Genomic DNA, 21,463 nt, shown 5'->3' with positions numbered 1-21,463 from the left:
CATACAAATGAAAATCTATCACAATTACACAAAACTTCTTGACAGAGACTACGAAAGCCAGAAGAGCCTGGTCAGAGGTCATGCAGACTCTAAACGAACACACATGCCAGGCCAGGCTACTATACCCAGCAAAACTCTCAATCAACATAGACAGAGAAACCAAAATATTCCAGGATAAAAACAAGTTCAAACATTATCTATCTACCAATCCAACCCTATGGAAGATCCTAGAAGGAAAACTCCAATACAAGAAAGATACCTATACCAACGAAAACACAACATATTAAGCATCTCACAACAAAGCCAAAACGACAAAACACAAGCACATAATGCTACCTACAAAAGCAAATATGACAGGAATTACCAGTCATCTGTCTTTAATATCTCTCAATATTAATGGACTCAAATCACCTATAAAAAGACATAAAGTAACATACTGTATACACAAACAAGATCCAACATTTTGCTGGATACAAGAAACACACCTCATTAACAAAGACAGCCACTATCTCAGAGTAAAAGGATGGAAAGAGGTCTACCAAGCAAATAGTCCCACGAAACTAGCTGGAGTTGCCATCCTAATATATAATAAACTAGACTTTCAAACAAAAGTTATCAAGTGTGATGAGGAAGGACACTTTATATTCATCAAACAGATAATCCTCCAAGAGAAAGTCTCAATTCTGCACATCTATGCCCCAAATGAAAGGAAATCCACATTCATAAAAGAAAGTTTAGTAAGGCTCAAAACACAGCTTGAACCCCCACACAATAATAGTGGGAGACTTCAACACCCTCTCCTACCAATAAACAGGTCATTGAAACAGAAACTAAACAGAGACATAGTGAAACTAATAGAGGTTATGAACCAAATGGAATTAACAGATATCTACAGAACATTTCACCCTAAAACAAAAGAATAGATCTTCTCGGCACCCCATGGTACCTTCTCCAAAATCTGATTTCTAAGATCAATTGAGAGGTAGATATAGAAAATCTCTGGATTCAATGATATCTATAATTACTACAAGTCTTATATTTGGGATAGTTTTGTATTTCTAATATTTAACTTCTAAAATATATAAAACAATGGCAGGTTAATTATGTCTTCTAATTTTGAGAATCCATATGACTAGTCTTTGTGTTTATTATCATATTTATTATAATTTTGTGAGACTAATATAGTGTTTTAGTTGTATAGTATATTTTATGTGTTACTTTCTTATTTACATGTAAGTTCATTGATAAAACTTATATAATCAGGAAACTGCCTCATATTTTCAATAGGAAATGTGTTTTGTTACATGTTATAGAGCAATGTAAACTGGGAATTTTGTATGTCATGTCAGATAACAGGGAGAATTCTCAAAGCTAATGTTGGCTCCATTAGCCTGTTAAAGCCATACTGTTAATAACAATTAATGATTAATTGATTAATGATAATGATCTAAAACATGATACTGACTCTACCTATCAATTCACTAAGGGTTGTCATGAAGAGGGTTTACATATAGAAAGTATGGCATTCACTTTAGAAAAGAACCAGCACTGCCAGGAATTCATAGCATAGCCTAAAGGATTATAATGTCACAAAAAATTCTGTTAAAATATATAAATGTGCTGGAAAGTACATATTTAATCATTATATATCAGTCATTATCATTGCATATCTAAGATGAAAGATACAATCCTGTTGGTAATGAATTATTATCTACTACTTTTTTTTAAATGTTTCTGAAGTTAGTCTTTAATTCATACCTCACATACTAGTTAATCACTGGTGTTTATTAGAGATGACATTTATATAGCATGCTGAGGAATATAACACAAAGGTAACATTTCACACTGCATTAACTTAATCTCACCTTGTACAATTTCCCCAAAGCAAAGAAGGATAAATATTTGACTCAACTTTTTCTCCTGTGATTTGAAGAATTGAAAATAAGGAAAACAGAACAGTGAATAGCACTTGAATATCTATTTGGCATCCTTCACTAAAAACACTTGACATGAACATCATCTCACAAAAGCTCTTTATCTTCTCAAGAATGTTTTAGGTGTACATAATAAAGGGTAGTTTAATCATTCAGTAGATCTCTGCTCATGTATCTTAATCTTTAAATTTCAGTAATTTTCATATCAGACACTTCAGTTGCAATGATCCTCATAGACACTAGATAACAACCAAAAGGTTTTAAGGGGATTGATCTTAAAATTATGGAAGTGAATTTCAGAAAATTTAAGATCTCACTGAACTACAGCAAGGTTGAGTTTGGTGCAGAGGAAAGTTGCTGCTCCTTTTAACTATGGGACATAAATTATTTTTTTAAATACCTCAATTTTTACTTGGTTATATCTTTCTTTTTGTTGCATATTATATATATTTACATTTCAAATATTATTCCTTTTCACCCTCTACCATCCCTCTCTTCCCTCCCCCTGCTTATTAAGAGGCTCCCACTCCCACCCACCCACTCCCACCTCAACACCTTGGCATTCCCCTACACTGGAGAAACTAGCTTTCACAGGACCAAGGGCTTCTCCTTCTATTGATGCCAGATAATCCTCAGCTACATATGCAGCTGGAGCTATGGGTCCTCCCATGTGTACTCTTTGGTTGGTGTTCTAGTGCCAGGGAGCTCTGGGTGGCGGGAGGTCTGGTTCATTAAAACTGCTGTTCTTCCTATGGGTTTGTCAACTCCTACAACTCCTTAAGTCCTTTCTCTAACTCCTCCATTGGGGTCTCCATGCTCAGTCCAATGGTTAGCTGTAAGCAACCTCATCTGTATCAGTAAGCCTCTCAGGAGCCATTTATTTCAGGGTCCTGTCAGTAAGCCCTTCTTAGCATCAGCAATAGGTTTGGGCTTGGTGGCTGCATATGGGATGGATCCCTACATGAGGCAGTCTCTGGATGGTGTTTCCTTCAGTGCCTGCTCCACTCTTTGTCCCTGTATTTCCTCCCACGAATATTTTGTTCCCCCTTCTACGAAAAACTGAAGCATCCACATTTTAGTCTTTCTTCTTCTTGAGCTTCATATTATCTATGATTTGTTTCTTGGGTATTTTGAGCTTTTGGGCTAATATTCACTTATCAGGGGGACATAAATTATTGTATCTGGTTATAAACATATAAGTGCATAAATATAGAAGTTAAATTGTATTTGTGCAATATTGTATTTTAGCTGCAATGAGTAGACTCATTTTGTTGAAGTCTCTTAAGTGCCAGGTGAAAAAACAAATTCTGTCTCATATAATTTTTTTAATAAATTATTTGTTTGCATTTTATCATCGCATGCCTGACAGTTACGTGTGACATCCGAGATACTTTAGAACTCACACTATCAAAAACTTTTCCAAATATTCTCAACATCTCCCCAAAATATATTGTATTTCCTTAAATTCAGAATGGAGGGACATTTGCTATATCCCTTTACTCCCTGCTTCAGTTCCTTAGAATGTGATGATAATGTCCTGTAATTATGAAGCACTCCATAACTTGCAGAAGTTTTACAGCCCACTAAAAAGCTAATTAATGTTAAGTTCAAAATGGTTCTCTTACACAGACATTACTCTGAGTTTTTGGCTTGGTTCAAATATAAAGTGCACTTTCCTTTGACCTTAAATAACAGAATGCAAGTGTAGCTTATTAAAAGACTTGTAGAAATTCTCTTGCAAGGATCCACTAGGAATGCTTGGCTTTCTGGAGGAAAGAAAATGAAGGGAGGGTCTGTAAACCTGTGAAAGTTCAGGCAAGGGCAACTAGCATACACAGATCAAAGTCACTCCTGGATAACTCTTGACATTGAACAGGGAACAGGTCTCTAGAAGTCAAATCTAATGGAAAGATGTTTATTTCTAGACCTTACTACTCTTTCAAATTTTGCTTTAAGCTGATATTCTTTGGGAATATCACTACAAATTTATACAAAGCAATATTCTTTGGGAAACCTCCAGAGAAATATTAAATATTTGAGTAAGTACATTTAGAGGCTTCTAGTTCCAATAACAAACTATCCTAGCTTTGCCAATTTCCACACCTATGTTCTGATGTCATGTCCTTGTGATCTTCAACCAGCCTTGTAAAGATATCCTTGACAAGGCCATACCTCTTGTCAAAGCATTGTATTTCTTCTGTTCTACCCTGTATCTTGCAACAACTAGATAACAGAGATAAACCATTTTATTAGAACTGAAGGCATTCTGAGCAGATAGCACAGGTCCACCTAGATATAGATAAATTAGCCAGTTACTAAGGCCCAGGTGTTATCACATTTGACATTGCATCCTAGAATTTTTTTTTTCATTTTTACCTCTAAGCTGTGAATCCCAGTAATTACTTCCCAAGTAAACTGTTGTAAAAGTAAGTTTTATTCCCCTGAAGGAATTGTCCTCTTGGAGGCTTACTGCCTCTATCTGCTAACCTAGGCCTAGTCCTGAAAGCTTTTAGCCTCCATACAAGCTAATCTAGCCATAGAATGTTTTCAGTATCTAAAATCTACTGCTATATAAGATTATGCCTTCCTAATTCTTCCTGAATTCTAGCTGCCTGGTCAACTCAGCTGTTCTGGCTCATCTGAACTTCTCTGGGCTTCCCTTAAAATATTCTGCTTGGTCTCAAACTAACTCTGGCAATGTGTTCTAATCTTCTGACTCCCTCTCATTATCTGGCTTGTTCTGTCCTCACCTGTGTCTAGCTTGTTCTCTCTCTCTCTCTCTCTCTCTCTCTCTCTCTCTCTCTCTCTCTCTCTCTCCCTCCCTCCCTTCCTCCCCCCTCTCTCTCTGTGTTGGTGTGTGTGTGTTGGTGTGTGTTGTTGTGTTGTTGTATGTGTGTGTGTGTTTCTCTGTCTCTTTCTGTCTGCCTCTCTCTCTCCCTTTCTCCACAATTCCTCTACTTTCCAGAAATAAACTTTCACCTATAAGTTGATATATTAGTTATAATATTTTGCAATGTTATTTAACAATAGCAATGAAGCATCTAAAGTGTATTGTGCATTATCAATGAGCCAGATATTTTCCTTCATCATTCTTTATCTAATTTAGTTGTTTTATAAATGATTACACTCATTATATATACAAAGCTGAATTTCAGAAAGTTGAAACTTCAGCACAGGTCCTACAGACAAAAATAATAGAAAAATGCCATTTCAATTATTTGTATTTCATAAACAGCTTTTAAACATTTCTGAGTGTTTTGTTTTTTAAACCAAAATTTATTAATAGTGACTCGGTATCTAAGTTTAAGAGCATACTGTGCATTTATGTCCTTAGCAAAATATGATGCATGAATAATAACACATAGGTATAATAAATTTTGTAAACTTTTGAGTAGTCACACATTTCACTGTGGAAATATTAATGCTTCCATAACCAACTCCAATTGTGTTACCCATTATTGAGAATTATTAAGAATACCCAATTCCTAAAAGTACATTGAGAGCAAAGGATTTTAGATGTGGCATTCTAGAATAACACTTCCTATCATACACTGAGTCACCTAACCTGAGGTAGTTTGCATTTTCTTTTGGTCTTTGAAAGAACACCCACATGCTCACATAATTTAGATATTTTGTATTCTCTCTCTCTCTCTCTCTCTCTCTCTCTCTCTCTCTCTCTCTCTCTCTCTGTAATTTGATTATATACAACTGTTCCAGCACAACTGCCACTGTACCAGCACAACTGCTACTTTCCCTTTTTCTCTGCACTTTCCCTTAACTAGCATTCTTTCCTCTGTTTCTGTATCCTATTCTGTCTAATCTTTGTCTAACTTGTCACTTTGCTCAATTAGACCTCACTTTCAAACATGGCTGCTCTCTTCTACAAACTTACTTTCATTATTTGGGAATTAATGGTGCACACTAAGGACTGGGCCTCACCACAACTAGATACAGTTATTTTCAGTATGTAACACAATCTTGGCAAGCGTAAGGCCCTGGGTTCGGTCCCCAGCTCCGAAAAATAGAAAAGAAAAAAAAATGTTTTATAAAAAAAAAAGCAAGTGTGAATATCAGTAAGGAAATGATCATCTTTTCACCACTCTGTACTCCTGAAATTCAACATACATCTGAGATGACACTTGTTCTCCTAAGTTAATAACGGGAGCCCAGTTTCTACCTCTGTAAAAATAGTGGTAACATAATAGAAGTCTTATGACTAACAAAGAAGATAAGGAACAGTGAAAAGCAGCTTAACATATTAAACATTTAATATTTTTAGGATTCTATATAGTTTTTACTGAAATCAACTGACATTTCCTCCCGCCCTCTCACTCCCTCTCACTTCCTCTCACCCTCCATCTATCTATCCTCTCTCACTTCCTCCTCCCATCTGTCTCCCTTTCTTCCCAAGTTACTCCTGAAATTGTCTTAGTTAAGAAGACTCACTAGCTAGATTGTTAAGGATGGCTGTAGTAACACACTTAATGATAAGCTAGGGTCCTTGCATGTCTTTTTTGAGACAGTTTCAGAGAATTCAGAACAAGAACATTCTAGGTAGGAGGAAGGAGAATTCATACCCATTGAGGCTAAGAATTGCAACATAATGATATTATTTCTGTTAAACATTTTTGGTCAGAAAAATCCTTCAGTATAGAAGGAAAAATAAATAAATCAATTTTTCCTCGAAAAAAGGAATAGTCTGTTATAGTATTTTTAATTAATTAATTCCCAAATGCTGCTCCCCTCCTGGTTCCCCAGGCAAAATTTATCCCCCTCCCCACCTTGCCTCTGAGAGGGCAGAACTCCTCAGCCCCCAGCCCCCTAGTATATCAAGTCTCTACAGGATTAGGCACATCCTTTTCCACTAAGCCCAGACATGTCAGCCTTCTGCTATATATATGCTGGGAGCCTGGGGCAAGCTTATGCATTCTTTTTGGTTGGTGGCTCTGTTTCTGGAAGCTCCCAGGGTTCCAGGTCTTCCTGTGAGGTTGCCATCTCCTTGAGTGCCTTCAATCCTTCCTCTAATTCTTCCATAGGAGTGCCCAGCTTCCATCAGATGTTTCTCTCTAAGTTTCTGCATCTGTTTCAGTCAGCTGCTGAGCAGAGCCTCTCAGAGGGCTGTAATGCTAGACTTCTGTCTGTAAACACAACATAGTATCATTAATAGTGTGAGAGTTTGGTGCTCTCCCATGAGATGGGTCTCCAAAAGGGCAGGTCACTGATTGTTCATTCCTTCAGTCTCTGTTCCATTGTTGTCCCTTCATTTCTTTTAGACAGGACAAATTTTGTGTCAAAGTTTGCAGATGGGTTAGTGTCCCCATCCCTCCGCTGTCAGATCAATAGGACAAAAGGGAACCCTACAGATTGGGAAGTATTTCACTAGTCCTTTTTCTAACAGAGGGCTAATATCCAAAGTATTTTAAAAAAACTCAAGTAGTTAGGCTCCAAAAGACCAAAGAACAAAATGAAAGAATGGGGTACAAATCTAAACAGAATTCCCAACAGAGGAATCTCAAATGTCCATGAAGCACTTAAAGAAATGTTCTGTTAAGTCCAAATGGAACAAGGAACTCCACATCAAACCAGATACACTCAAACTACTAGAAGAAAAAGTGGGGAAGAGTCTCAAACAAATGGGCAGTGGTAAAAATTTTCCTGAACAAAACACCAATAGCTTATCCTCTAAGATCAGGAATGAAAAAATGGGACCTCATAAAACTGTAAAGCTTTGTAAAGCAAAAGACAATGTCATTAGGACAAAATGGCAACCAACAGATTGGGAAAAGATCTTTACCAATCCTACATCTGATAGAGGGCTAATATCCAAAATATACAAAGAACTCAAGAAGTTAGACTCCAGAGAGCCAAATAACCTATTAAAATGGGATACAGACTTAAACAAAACATTCTCATCTGAGAATGATTGAATGGCCAAAAAGCACCTTAAAGAAATGTTCAACATCCTTAGTCATCAGGGAAATGCAAATCAAAACAACCCTGACATTCCACCTCACACCAGTCAGAATGGATAAGATAAAAAAAAAAATTCAGGTGACAGAAGATGGTGGCCAGGATGTGGAGAAAGAGGATTAGTCTGGAGGTCCCTCAGAAAATTGGACATTTCACTACCTGAGGACCCAGCTCTACCTCTCTTGGGCATATACATAAAAGATGCTCCAACATACAACAAAGACACATGCTCCACAATGTTCATAGCAGCCTTATTTATAATAGCCAGAAGCTGGAACAAACCCAGATGCCCTTTAACAGAGGAATGGATTCAAAGAATGTGGTACATCTACATAATAGAGTACTACTCAGCTGTCAAAATCAATGACTTCTCAAATTCATAGGCAAATGGAGTGAACTAGTAAATATCATCCTGAGTGAGGTTGCTCAATCACAGTGAAACACACTTGGGATGCCCTCATTAATAAGTGGATATTAGCCGAAAAGCTCAAATTACCCAAGATGCAATCCATAGATAACAGGAAGCTCAAGTTGAAGGATGACCAAAATGTGGATGCTCCCACTCCTTCTTAAAAGGGGGGTAAAATATCCATAGGAGGGGATATGGAAGCAAAGTTTAGAGCAGGGACTCAAGGAATGGCCATTCAGAGACTGACCCACATGTGGCCCATATATATACAGCCACCAAAACTAGATAAGATTGATGAAGCTAGAAAATGCATGCTGAAAGGGACCGGATACAGATCTCTCCTGAAAGACACATTCAGAGCATGTCCAATACAGAGGTCAGTTCTAGAAGCAAACCACTGAACTGAGAACCGAACCCCCTAACGGGAATTAAAGGAAGTATTGAAAGAGTTGAAGGAGCTTGCAACCCCATAAAAAACAACAATGCCAAACAACCAGAGCTTCCAGGAACTAAACCACTACCAAAAGACTATACATGGCAGGGCTCCAACTGCATATGTAGCAGAGAATAGCCTTGTTGGAGCATCAGAGGAAGGAGAAGCCCTTGGTCCTGCCAAGGTTGGACCCCGAGTGCAGGTGAATATGGGGAGTGCAATAAGGACGATGTATAGGGGAAATACCTGTATGGGAGAGGGGGAGGGGATGCAATGGGGGCTTATGGACAGAAACTGGGAAGGGGAATAACCTTTGAAATGTAAGAAAAGATGCAAATATATAGGCGATGCCAGCTGCAAACTACTGAACTGAGAATGGGACCCCTGTTGAAGGAATCAGAGAAAGAACTGAAAGAGCTTGAAGGGGCTTGAGACCCCATATGTACAACAATGCCAAGCAACCAGAGCTTCCAGGGACTAAGCCACTACCTAAAGACTATAAATGGACTGACTCTGGGCTCCAATTGCATAGGTAGCAATGAATAGCCTAATAAGGGCACCAGTGGAAGGGGAAGCCCTTGGTCCTGTCAAGACTGAACCCCAAGTGAACAGGATTGTTGGGGGGTGGGTGGATGGTGGTAATGTGGGCATGATGGGGAGGGGAACACCCATACAGAAAGGGAGGGGGAGGGTTTGGGGGATGTTGGCCTGGAAACCAGGAAAGGGAATAACATTTGAAATGTAAATAAGAAATACCCAGTTTAATAACGATGGGAGGAAGAAATATATCTAATAAAGTTTTTTTTTTTAAAAAAAGAAAGAAATGCTCTGTCCTTCCTCTTATTCTTCCATAGAAGTTCTCAAATTCAGTCCAATATCTGGCTGTAAATATCTGCATGCGTTTTGGTCAGCGTACAGAGAGCCCATCAGAGAGCAGCCATGCTAGGCTCTTCTTTATAAGCATAACATGGCATCAGTATTAGTGTCTGGTTATGGTGCCGGATCATGGGATGGATCCCAAGTTGGACTGCTTGCTGGACAGCCTTTCCTTCAGTCTCCGATCTATTTTTGTCTCAGCACTTCCTTTAGAGAGGAACAATTCTGTGTCAAGAATTTTGAAGAATGGTTGGTGCCTCTATGTCTCAGATGGGGGCCATGTCTCTCTACTGAAAGTGATCTCTTTATTCTTGTGCATTTCAGCTAAGATAATCCCCACTGGGTGCTGAGCCTCTCATATCCCTGGTGTCTGAGACTTTCTAGAGGTTGCCTCCACCCTCACACCCCACACTGCTACATTTTTCTACTCATGTTCCTGTCCCTCTATTACATATGTAGCAGAGTACTGCCTTGTCTGGTCTCAGTGAGAAAGGATGCACTTAATCCTGCAGAAAATTGTAGCCGCAGGGAAAGGGGATGCTGGCAGGGTGAGATGGGAGTGGTTGAGTGGGTCAGTGAGCACCCTGTCAGAAGCAAAGGGGAGGAGGAAGATGTGAAGAATTCATGGAGGGAGGACCAGAAAAGGGGACAATATTTGGAATGTAAATGAAATAATTAATAAAATTTTTAAAAAGAAAAGAAATCTGTCTGAGTCAGTTGCTAGGTAGAGCATTTCGGAGGACAGCAATTTTAGACTACTATCTGCAAGCTCAACAGAGTATCATTAATAGTGTCAGGAATTGGTGCTTTCCTGTGGGAGGGGTCTCAAGTTAGTTAATGGCTGGCCATTCCCTCAGTCTCTGGTCCATATCCCATACCTGCATTTTTTTAAGACAAGATAAATTTTGGTTCAAAAGTTTTATGGCTGGATTGGTGTCATTATCACTCCACTGGGGTTCCTGCCTGGTTACAGGAGGTGCCCTCTTCAGTTTCCATATTCCCATTGAGTTAGAGATAAGGTCACTCCCATTGATCTTTACGTTCCTCTCTTGTCCTGGGTCTCTGCCTTTTCCTGAAGATGACCCTTACCTCCCATCTTAACATTTGCAGCTGAACCTAGGCCTCCCCACACATATGTAGCAGATGTGCAGCTTGGCCTTCATGTGAACCCAAAAAACTAGAGTGAGGTCTAAGCCAAAATCTGTTGCCTGTAGTGGGATATGTTCTTCTATCTGGCCTCCCTTGTATGGCGTCAGTGGGAGAGGCCTCAGCACCTAGCCTGGAGGAGACTTGAAGTGCCAGGGTGGGGAAGATACGCATGGGGAACCCCAGCTATTCAGAAAAGAAGGGAAGGTGGGTTGAGAAGGATTGTGGAAGGGGTGATCAGGAGAGGGAAAGTGAGCACTGATGTAAAGTGGATAATTAAAAATAAATTAAGTAAATAAATTATTTTTAAAAAGTATTCAACATCCTTAGTCATCAGGGAAATGGAAATCAAAACAATCGTGAGATTCTACCTTACACCAGTCAGAATGACTAAGTATAAAATCTCTAGGGACAGCGCATGCTGGTAGGGATGTGGTAAAGTGCTAAACTTCTCCATTGCTTGTGGGATGGCAAACTTGTACAACCACTCTGGAAGTCAATCTGGCAACTTCTTAGAAAACTGCAAATAGTTCTACCTATTACTGTTTTCTTTTGGGCTTTTACTTGAGATAGAATGTCAATATTCTACCCTTTACACTCACCATCTCGTCTAAGTTATGCTTCCTAAACTCCATCAGATCACCTACTAAAAGTTGACAATCACCTTTTCTATCTACCATCTATCTATCTATCTATCTATCTATCTATCTATCTATCTATCTATCTATCTATCTATCTATCTATGTGTATGCTTTGTGTGTGTGTGTGTGAGTGTGTGTGTGTGTGTGTGTGTGTGTGTGTGTGTGTGTGTGTGTGTGTATGGTTTCCAGACTGGCCTTATATCTGCGAGAGACACAGTACTTGCAAACACCTAAGACTACTGACCATCACTGAGTATCTACTATTGAAAACTTCCTTTTCTTCACTTAACATTATTCATTTTCTTAAACCTGCTGAAAATTTTGGTATCAGAACAATACAATTTTTATGTTGATCAATTTTGCTCTGAAAAGAAACTCAGCATATTTCCTTGATTCTTCCACTTCCCACCAAATATTAAAGGTCTTTTATCAAAAATTAACACAAGATGACCATCACAGGATTCCCATATTGTTTTCAGCCCCATCAGATCTTAACACCCCAAATTTAAGCAGAATATTTGATCAAGATGAAAAACAAATTACAGATTGAAAAAAATGAGATTCTGGAAATCACATATGATTCAAAGCTTCATTTTAGGCATAAATTCAATTCTATCAGTTAATAAAAACAATTGTTATACTCAGAACTCATAACTAAGTTGTCTGCTCTATTCTTGCCCAATTTAGGTTTCCTCTCTTCACTCTACACATGCTAAGTTCCTCGGTTTGTCTTAAGTATAACATGACAAATGGAAACGTGACATCTTAGAACACAATTCATCATTTATGAAGTGTTGTACTAATGTGTGCTTATGTGTGTCTGTCTGGATGTATGTGTCTGGATGGGGGTGAGGAAGAAACCCTGAGTGATGGGAATCATGAGTGACTGTTGACATGGACTTGGTCATGTTCAGAACTCCAGGGTCACCTTCCAAGTTGACTATATTGTTTCCCAAGAAAGCATTGCCTATACTTACTATTTTCATTAGACTTCCAGAAAATTCCTCAGAGTTCTTATACTTTTTGGTGATTATTTCTTCTTGTATATATTTTCAAAATTTACATAAGTTACATGAATTGGACTTTTCTAGGTTATATCAAAGTAGGGTTAGTACTTAAGGAATATAACATAAAGTAATACTTACGAAGTGATACTATGCACAATGACCATGAGCTTCAGTGAAAGACTAAATAAGGTAAATAACTGCTCAGATTAAAAATCTATTGAAATTATTTTTGGGTACTTGGGGTGAGTCAGCATAAAAGCATGTGTGTAACAAGCAAGGATTTGAAATAAATTCTAAGCAATGCACATACATTACAAATTCCAACAGTAAGGTCACAAAGGTCTTCTACAATCTCATAAAAATATTGTCTTAATTTGTTGTATTGCTAAATATAAAGTGTACCACAATGGGGACATAAAAATCAAACATTAAGGCTAGGCCTGGGTTCCAGTGAATAGAGCTCATGACTAACATGCTTGAAGCCCCAGGTTTTGTTAGCAGCACCGCATAAAACCTGCCATGCTTGTGATATAAAGCTAGAAGTGTCATAAGTTCAAGATCATCTTCAGCTAATAAAAGAGTTCCAAGCTATCTTAGAATACATGAGACTCTGTCTCATAAAGAAGAAAAAATGAAGTATTAATTTCTTATCAGTCTGGGAGAGTTCTAGGTCAGTAAGCCAGAATGCCTGGTGTCTCATAAATGCCATTTATTGACAGATGGAATGTATATTGATAAAAAATTCTCACATCTGAAGGAACAGAAATGACAAACAGAGAAGGATGTATCTTTGACAAATTGAAAGCAAGGGACTTCATTGTCCCTCTCTAAGGTTTCTCTCTCCCGTATTTATGTACTTTGAGGGGACCTTCCTCTTTACATCACCACAAAGAGATACATTTTGGAGGGAACACATTCCAACCATAGGGATTATTTAATATTTTGTAATATATTTAAAGTCTATATGCCAAGGTAAACTGTGTAATTTTATATCACACATAATCACTTAGCTTTATACATGGTGAGCAAAGCCAATGCAGGCAGATATCAAAGGAGTGAGAGATGAATTCACTAGTTTACCACACTGGCACTCTGAATGGCAATCTTTGAGTTGCTTATGGAAATCTCTTGTGAGCAAAAGACAGCTGAAATTTGAGAGGCTAAAACAGACAAAAACCAAAGCAAAACAAAAACCACAGTGGGGACATTTGCTTTGTTTAGGAAAGCACTTGTTTCCCTAATGGCAGTTAATCAGGAAAAAAAATGCTTTTAAACATCAAGGTTTTAAAGGGAGAGAAAGGCTCTTGTTCATGAGGACTGGAAATAGAACAATAAAATTCACCCAAGAGAGCCAGGCTGCAATAGGAGCTGGTAATAGTAGAATGATCAAGCTAGGAAGGGGCCAAGAGCAGAAGGAAGTTAAATTGTACAGAAGAAATAACAGAAAAGTCAACGTAATAGCCTAACTTTTAAGCTCTTGTGCAGGCACGTATACACACACAAATAAAACAACAAAAACAAACAAAAAACACAACCAAACAACAACAAAGAACAGCAACAATAGCAAAACAGAAAACCAAACAAACAAAAAACCTAGAGACTGGTCAGGTAGGGCAGTGAGTTTTGTGGAAACAGCATTTTCATCCTCTGAAATGAGCCAGCAGGAAAGACTAGAAACTATAAATCAAGACAGTCTTGAGGGACCATTTCCACCACATCCCCAGTTAGCGGCTTGGGAGGGAAAATTTAAGTCACCCTTGAGTGCTTCTGTAATTGGATTTAGAATATTTGCAGTGATAAATCGTCTAGTAAAAATATTGATTGGAAGAATAGTGAAAGTAGAAAGGCCTAGGGATATACAAGAGGACCAAAAAACCTGCTTAAATTCTCGCTCAGCTATTAATACAAATGATCCCTGGGCCAAGCATCTCAGCCTCATTGAGATAATTTTGTTGAGATATTTATCGAGATAAGCTTCCATTTTCTTATCTGTGAAATGACATTTTAACTGTTTCATTTTGGTTGGAGCAAAATTATGAAGCCTAATAAATTATAATAACTAGAACGGCTCTTCCTTGGTGGCTGGGACCTTCCTGTTCCTCGTGGCCCATGCAATGCTCTGCCTAATGTTAGTCGCTGCATATTTCTTCAATTTCTTTCTAGAATCAAGAAATTTGAAGAAGAAATGGTAAATTGGTGGAATCTCATATCAGTAATATTGTTAGACTCTTCGCATTTGGAAAACGGTGAGGTTATCACAAGACTTGGAAGAGGTTTTGCATATACTGGGCAAGAAACACTCTTAAGGCTTTATCTTTTATTATACTTTAGCCCAGAGTACACTGATTTTTAATTTCATCTTCTTCTTTATATGTTCTTTAAAGGCAAGCAAGCATTAATATATTAATATATCGCATAGTTAATGTAATATTAGTTTCTTCTCAAAAATTTCTAATATAGTATTACAGTAATTAGAAAAAGACTTTTGTCTGTGCTTGAGAACTAGATGTTGGAATAAATGGACCCATGAGGAAGTGAGACTAGTGAAAGCTGAAGGTGAGGAGGTGACGGTAATAGCCAGATACTCCTGCACCCTCATAGTTAGCTCCATCTTCTTTATTCTACTGGTGTCATGTTACCTCATCTTAAATCTCCTAGATTCCATGATTGAAAAAACATCATACTAGAACTCATTTTTCTATATGTTAACAAAAGTTAACAGATACATTAAACCACAAACAGAATCAGAATATAGCCTTACAAAATCATCTTCGAGTATTTTTTTACTAACAGTCTATGTACATGAACTAAGCATGTAACCCAGGTATTTTCCTACAAGAAAAAGTATACTTTTTTTCCTGTATTAAACACTAGAGCATTCAAGAAAACAAAATACAGGAGAGATAGAGATGGGGGGAGAGGAGGGAAGGAGAGAAGGGAATCTCCAACCTACTTATTCATTTTAAGGGGATTTTGATAATTAAATGAGTGAGGGTGAAGATCAGTATGATGTGCTATGATTGGGTTTAGTTTGTTTGTTTGTTTGATTGATTGATTGATTGATTGATTGCTAGCTTGCTTGTTTGCTTGCTTGTTCAAAAATACCTGGTGCACATTTACAGGATAAACAGCACTGGCATTAAAAGTAACTTAAAGAAAAATAGAACTGAATAGGAGTGCACTAGTTTGAAAGAAAACAGTTTAGTATATGGGATCTTCTTAGAATTATCACCTTTTCACACATCCTTACACTTCATGATGAATAGTAGGTGCTCATTAAACAGTTCTTGCACTGACATAAATAAAGATAGAAATACAACTACTAAGGGTTCCAAGGGGTCTGGGTCTAAGGGGTCTAAGAAATGCTCACAGGGTTGCCAGCAACACTGGATATACAATTCTACATATCCAATGGAAAAGGAGTTGATTATGAAGGCTTAGTAATTCCTGACTCAAACAATCATGTGAATTAAGAGATCAGGTATCAAAATAAGAAGTAGGAGTACATTTTGGATGGCGGTCAAATGGCTTTTTACAGTTTGAATGATCACACCTCTAAGACATTGAGTGAAAACTTACAGCATGGAACTGAAAAAAAAATATTCACAGCCATAGAAAGTCCTGAGAACTTTAATTTATGTAGCTTAAGGGACTTAAACTTAGTACACATGGTTTAGTTCTCCTAAACAGTGGTTCTGTGTGTTTTAGGACTTGCTCCCCTGCTATCACTAATAGTTTCAGACTACTAGATCCTAGTAGAGAAGCTAAAAGGAACTCTGAATTTATCCCCAATGTGACAGAGGACCACAGTCATATGACTTCCCCTTCCATGTTTTCTTTCAGTACAACATGTGAATAGAAATGTGATTGCTCTCCTTCTTACTATATTAAAATACAGATACATAAAGCACAGAGGTATGGGTATGCGTTTTTTGGGGCCAGCTGTGGTTCTGAATCCTTCACTTCCTCCCACTCAGGTTGTCTAAAAGTCACTGCACACCAGGCTGAAAGGATGAAGTCGAGTCCAGAATGGGTGGGTTTCTTCAGGATCCCTGTCAAGTTAGGAATGAGTGCCTGAGTACTAGGGGGCTTCTCTGGGGATCTTAGTGTTACAGCTCTCTTAGAGCAAAGCCTTCCCTGAAACTGCTCTCTGAGATCTTAGATTGTGTGCATACTTTTATTCTGGGTGGGTTTGAAAGTCATACACTTCATTTGGGGTGAGCCAGGGCTATATATGGTTCTTGGAGAGTGGTAAGGAGTTTTCAGGGTAACTGAAAATCATTGGCTAGAATTTTAAAGTTCTGTGAATACCTCATTTGCATGGAGAGGCCTTCAGTGACTTACAGGTTCTTAACCTGCTGGGCATGTTCTTATTAGGGTGGATTGGGGGAGGAAGTTTGTAGGTCTGCCAAGGAGTATTCAACGTTCTCAAGGTAGAGAGTGTGGAGACTCAATATCACCAAAGTCAGAGAAAGGAAAGCCTTTCTGATAAAAGGAATCCACCATTCTGCAAAGCTCAGATGTGCTATCAGGTTATGGTAGACTTCGACCTTAATTACCAGGGTGTGTCCACAAAGGACAATGGAATCACAAAAGCAAGCACTTTTCTTCATTTTTAAATATGTAAAATAGTTCCATCTACCATTTAAACTATTTACATTATTTTTTGCTTTTTCTTTTTTTTAATTTTATTTAATCTCTTTTAATTTTTTTAATTTAATCTTTTCTCACAGTCCAGATTATATCCCCCCTCCCAGTCAACCCCTTGACTGTTCCACCTCCCATACCTCCTTCCTCCTTCCTCCCCCTGTCTCCATGAGGATGTCACAATCCCCATGCCCCATGCCTCACCCCCAACCCCTCACCCCACCAGAACTCCCCACTCTCTGGGATCTCCAGTCTCTTGAGGGTTAGGTGCATCTTCTCTGACTAAATCCCCACTGTCCTTTGCTGTATATGTGTTGGGGAACCTCATACCAGCTGCCTGTTTGGTGGTCCAGTGTCTGAGAGATATCAGGAGTCCAGGTTAATTGACACAGCTGTTCCTCCTATAGGGTTGCCCTCCTCCTTAGCTTTCTCCAGCTTTTCCCTAATTCACAGGAGTCAACAGTCTGTGGCTTCTAACTAGATCCAAGCTAGAGAAGGTGGAGTGTAAGGCAAGAACTTTTATTAGGAGTAAATATCTGCATTTGACTCTTTCAGCTGCTTGTTGGGTCTTTCAAAGGACAGTCATAATAGGTCCCTTTTTGTGAGCACACCACAGCCTCAGAAACAGTGTCAGGGCATGGGGCCTCCCATTTTTAAGAAGTTTTGGCTGGGAATTTGCAATCTAGCATTTAAAACTTTCTATCTAGTCAATTTGGTTGTATAGCATGGAGCTCAGATACCCTCTGCTTTTCTCATACATAATGATTTTGTAAACCAAAAAAACCTACATTTTCTATATTTCTTTACACATCAACTTCTACATTCAAGTACTTCTTACAAATTAAGATAAACTTTGTAGCAATATTTATGATTCTGTCCACTAATATAACTCTTCTTAGTACCATGAACATTGCTATTCTGAGTGGAATCTCTCACAAACACTCTGCACTAAGGCATCATGTTAAAATCCATCCTCAAAGCCAGGTTTTCTTGGGGAACCTTGAGCCTACCACTTTTTGCTTATACCTGTGGTACTAGACATATCATTTCACTGTTGTTAGCCATAGTTTCTCATCTTTCCTGAGAAAAATAGGCCTTCCATTTTGTCGTGGGGCTTGGTGCCATTTGTATCTTCCCCCTAGATTTTCATCTGTACCTAGCTCTGGACTATTGTTTGCATGGGGCTCCTACTCATCTGAGCTAGCCTACTGAGCTCTCTTGTCTGTGGCTTCTCCCTGGAAACAATCTAGAGAAGATGGAGCGTAAGGCAAGAGTTTTTTATTACCTTCTCTAATTCCTAGGCTACAACAGACTGTTTGCATCCATATACAACACTTCTCAGCTTCTGCCTGGTTATACTAATGATAAACCCATGGTGCAGATCCAACTCATGCTCCCTGAATCACTGCTTCATCTGTCTTAGGCACACAAATCCTTCCACTCGGCTAGCCCTGCATCATCACATTATAGAGAGAATGCATTTTCTGTTCATTGCTTTTTAAACTCTATCTTCATCCTGTTGGCGCCAAGGAAGTAATTCAAGAGATTAAGCAAAAGCATTATCTATCATTAATGATTTAGAATATCTGGTGCTCTACTGTGACTTAATAATGGCTGGCATTCATTATAGCTACCTAATATAAATTAGTTTTGTGCCACAAACCTATGAAATTGCTTCAATTGTTCTGTTTTTACGAAAAAGGAAACTGAAAAATAGAGAATCTAAGTAAGTTACCAAGGATCTCGCCTTCCGTAAATGGCAGCTGTGGAATTTAACCTGTCAGTCAAGCTCTGTGGTATTTGCTCTTAAGTCTTCCTATATTGTTTCATCTATGTCCCAACTAAGCCAGGTATTCTGTGCTCTATTTTTGCACATGTCTTTGATTCAGAGTTGCTCTCTATACGTCTTTATTCTCTCTCTGTCTTTTATTTTACATTTCTCCTCTCATCTTCTTGACTGTATGCTGATTACTACTTAGATTGATTGATAAAATATGGTTACCTTGCCTTTGGAAGGATCAGGAGAATGATAATGTACATAAAGCTAAGGACTGAAGTGTCAGTGTTTATGTCACACACACACAAAAATAGAACTCATGCGTCCTTACCTGATGTAAATATGGAGAGAAGGGGCAGGTGGAAGATAAGGAAGAAAAATAAGAGGAAAATGGACTGTTATGTACAAATTATTCTCCCCATTTCAAAATAGTAGAGCTAATAATGTAGTCTTAAACATAAGATTTTCTAAGCATTTTTGAAATATAGAATATCATTTAATTCATTTTACTTGTTTAAATAATGTGTGGTTATTAAATGATATTATGTCACTAGTAAATATTCAATAATCTCTTTATTCTAAAATATTAAATTCAAAAAATTACTTCTTCTAAGATAGAGGTATGTCTTTTTTTCTGACAGTGGTGCTTTTCAAGCTTACGTGAAGAGGAAATAAATTCTTACAGGTGTGCTTGGCAGAGGAGATTTCATATATTTTCATGTTTCCATAAAGAAAGAGAAGAAATAGAAGAGGAAAGGAGGTGGAGTGAATGGAAATTAGGACACAAGGCAGTAGGAGAATTTTATGAATATAATATAATTTATCAAAGTTATTTCACAGAAGAAGTCATATTGTTACTTTCATTTAATACTTTAAGTTTGGGGTGAATTGACTTGAATTAATTTTTATGTTCTATTATAAAATTCCTGAATAAACCTATTATTTTGAATGATTTAAAATATTTGGTAAAGAATTTTTTAACTTATAGGCTTATTATAATTTCACTCCATAAAATGGATCTAAGAAGGAAAAAGAAATAACATCTTTGAAGTTGTAAAAATCAGTTACAAAAATAGTTTAAATGGCCATATTTAATAATAGAATAATACTTCCCATTAGTAGAATACATTGCAGATCATTAGAGTGTGTATTATTTTAAAGAGAGGTAATTCCAGGAACATTAAAAAGTTAAATACATGAAGAAAATTGTAAAGAGAACTTACCAACTCATCTTCATACTAATTTATAAAGCAGAAGAGAACTGAGAACTTCAGGACTATATTTCATATCACTATGAAATAATGGGAATGAAATTTCAGTAAAAAGGCAGTCACACCCATCCATTACAACAGCTTCCACATCATATTCGTCAAAATTGGGATCTTTAAAATGATGGTGGGCCCTAGAACAATACCCAAAATATAGTGAGGAAAAGACACATTCTAATCATATAGTATCTTGTAGGCTCTTAATTATATGAAGCATAATCTAGATATTAGAGGTAGCTAAAATAGACTAAAGAAAATAACGAAGGCATGCAAGAATGTTAGCTCTTACAGCTTCGGAATTTTGCGACTGACGGTTATCATCTTTGGTAGTTCTCTGCGTTCAAAACCAAGTCTGGTTTTTATAATGATGTTAAAAATGAGGAGCCTGCCACCTGTGGGTGAACCTGTTGAAGAGAATTAGATACATGGCTTAAGACAGAGCACCTTGGAAAATTCTCACATTCTCAAATACAAACACATTAACAGGAAAGAGTATGGGAGGAAATGGGAAGAGGGAGAGGAAGAGAGAGAAAAAGAGAGAGACAGAGTAGACTGAGACAGAGATAGACAGAGACAGAGATAGAGACAAACAGAGACAGAGATAAGAGAAACATATAGAGAGACACTCAGGAAAAACTGAGTCAGAGAGACAGAGAAGCTAGTGCATGATTGGAGTAGTGACAAAAAAAGTAGGAAGGAAGGAAGGAAGGAAGGAAGGAAGGAAGAAATCTTACAGAGTAATTTTGCTGCTCTAGAGCCCAAGATCCTTCTGCATGACTCACTCTTAGAATCCAGAACAAGTGTTGCAAGAACATTGAGACATAGCCTACACAATACCTCTACTTACAAGCAGAAAATTGTAGGCATAATGCTCCATGATGCAAAAATATGGTATGAATAATATACTATAGTGAAAAGCTGAAAGACAGTGCTGAGACAGTGCTCACATCTGAGTGAACAGAGGTCAGCCCAGTACTCGTTATCAAGGAAGAGACCACAAACCCACTCTCCACTGTTCTCCAGTTTTCTTCTACTTTTAGGGCTCAATTATTTAAATGTAAAATTTCAACTTAACAAACCATATTTATTCTTTCTCCACTCATATTTTTTAAGAATTTTAACAAAAATTACAAGTTGGCAAGGGATTAAGGGTGCCCCTGTGGAAACCTCTCAAGTGATGGGATGTTCGGGGTTGTCTGATTGCATTTCTGTACTCTGCCATGTCCTCATTCTACCCTAAGCTTCCAGGTTCCCTGTCTCCACCTCTATTGTCCCTCTCTTTACATAATTTCCCCTCTTTGTGCTTTCTTACTTACTATAATACTAATCAACATATTTGTTCTGATAATTTTCCA

This window comes from Rattus norvegicus, chromosome 6, assembly GCF_036323735.1.
Source record: "Rattus norvegicus strain BN/NHsdMcwi chromosome 6, GRCr8, whole genome shotgun sequence".
Classification (NCBI taxonomy): Eukaryota; Metazoa; Chordata; class Mammalia; order Rodentia; family Muridae; genus Rattus; species Rattus norvegicus.
The sequence above is the reverse complement of the archived record's forward strand: the minus strand, read 5'-3'. Positions refer to the sequence as shown.